Below are 2,500 nucleotides of genomic sequence, written 5' to 3'. Positions count from 1 at the left end.
GAGAAGAGAGAAGCCCTCAGGACTGAAGAATAAAGCCACCCACGACACCATTAGACCTTAAGTAAGTACGAGTTATTTCCTATTTCTGAAGAATCAAACAATGCTCGGTGAGGGCTTTTAGCGAAAGTACAAAACCTGGAGAGAAAACGGCGCTGAACACCTGATGGACAGGTTCCGCCAAGCAACTTCGAAAGGGGAAAAGCAAAGTAAATCTCGTTTTTGTGTTTCTCTTTCGATTTCGCCGTGATTTGCAAAAACTACTGGATGCCAGCTTCGCATGCAAGAGGGTGCCTGTTCTTTCATGGCAAAGGTTTTCTTTTAAACAAATATACGGCATTTAAGGTATATTTATACTCAACACATGATGAGATATATTTCCAAGCACATGCTTGTATACTAGTAGATAAAGAGAAAGAGAGAGACTACAGTAGTTGCTGTAGAAGCTGATTACCTTTCAGTTTTCAACTACCTTTTAGAGGCCTCTGGTGACAATCAGCTGAACCATGTCAATCAAAATGGAGCATGCTTTAATATATATCAGTTGTTGCCTTAAAAAGATATATATGTGTATATATATGTGTGTGGTGGACACTTACACACATTCAAACATATATATATATATATATATATATATATATATATATATATATATATATATATATATATGTATAAAGATATATATATATATAATATATATATATATATACACACATATATACATATATTTATATATATATATATATATATATATATATATATATATATATATATATATATATATATATATATATATATATATATATATATATATATATATATATTAGTCTTTAGGTTATCAGCAAGTATTTCTGACACGAGGTTGTTAACCTCATGACCTATTCCATGGATGATCAAGGAGCTTAGATAAGATTCTGTCTGAGAAGAGCACTCAGGGTAGATTTACAACAACGTTCGGGTATGAGCTCCTAATTTCCCCAGCGAACACAAAGTCATTTCTTTAATATATTCGTGCCTCTTAAATCATGACCATCATTTCCAAAAAAAAAAGAAAAGAAAAGTGCATGAAAAGAAAACTCACTTAATGATTTATATTATAGGTAACCTGTTAATATGGTTATTGGGGTCAGATGTTCCAGACGTTGGCAGACTGAAAGTAAAGGTGACTTAATTAATTGGAGAGAAAAGGAAGGTGGAAGGAGGACGGAAGAAGTTAGGGAATACAAGAGGGTCTAGAAAAGTAAAAGTTGGATTGTATGAAAGAAAATTGAGCCAATTCTTCTTCGTGGAAACATAAGAAGAAAAAAGATGAAAGTGACTGAAAGGGTGCGCAATGTCGAGACCAGACGACGCAGTAAGGAAGGTTAGCATTACTGTGAGAGAGAGAGAGAGAGAGAGAGAGAGAGAGAGAGAGAGAGGAGAGAGAGAGAGAGAGAGAGATCTAAAAAGGACCCGAGGCGACATAGTGGCGGAAATGATGGAACAAAATGGCTTCAATACAAAGGAAGAATAGAAATAATTGTAAGACAGAACGAATTCGAGCAGTTTCTGTAAGAGGGCTGACATGTTGCTAATGAGGCCTTTTGTGTAATCATATAAGGTTGCTAGGGCTGTGGGAGCAGAACTTAAGAATGAATATCGGTATTTATTCGAGAATCGTCTTTAAATCGGCTAAACAGCTTATATATATATATATATATATATATATATATATATATATATATATATATATATATATATATATATACATATATATATATATATATATATATATATATACATATATATATATATATATATATATATATAAATATATATATATATATATATATATATATACAGAACATATATATATATATATATATATATTTAATATATATATATATATATATATATATATATATATATATATTTGTATATATATATATATATATATATATATATATATATATATATATATATATATATATATATATATATATATATATATATATATATATGAATTTTGGTCACTTATAGATACTTGACTTTTTCACGATCACAATTCATAAACCACAAACATCGTTTAATATCCATTTCATTATACCTTGGGAATTACTTACGCTCAAGGGTAATTATAACTGATAAGTTCTTCGTTTCCGAAAGGATTCGAACTAACAATTGTTTCTGAACCAGGCAACGGTTCGAATCCTCCCTGGGAAGAAGCACTTATCCCTTATAATTCCCATTCGGTTATTCTTCAAGGTTTAGTGGGTGCTGAACGACAGTGGTGGCTTAATATTTTGAATACACATAATATATATTTATATATATATATATATATATATATATATATATATATATATATATATATATATATATATGTATATGTATATATATATATATATATATATATATATATATATATATATATATATATATATATATATATATATATATGCTATTTAGGCATATTTCCTCTCTTACACAATTTCTGTCGAAGTTAATGGAATTGTTCGTAGAT

The 2,500-nt window shown here is 28.9% G+C and overlaps 1 protein-coding gene across 1 annotated transcript in view; it reads left to right on the top strand.

Annotated features, from left to right (window-relative positions):
* The window catches only part of LOC136843228 (uncharacterized), a 60,932-nt gene that overhangs the window by 4,005 nt on the left and 54,427 nt on the right, over positions 1-2,500 (top strand). The window lies entirely within an intron of this gene.

Source organism: Macrobrachium rosenbergii, chromosome 2 (assembly GCF_040412425.1).
Source record: "Macrobrachium rosenbergii isolate ZJJX-2024 chromosome 2, ASM4041242v1, whole genome shotgun sequence".
In the NCBI taxonomy this organism is placed as follows: Eukaryota; Metazoa; Arthropoda; class Malacostraca; order Decapoda; family Palaemonidae; genus Macrobrachium; species Macrobrachium rosenbergii.
The sequence above is the reverse complement of the archived record's forward strand: the minus strand, read 5'-3'. Positions and strand labels throughout refer to the sequence as shown.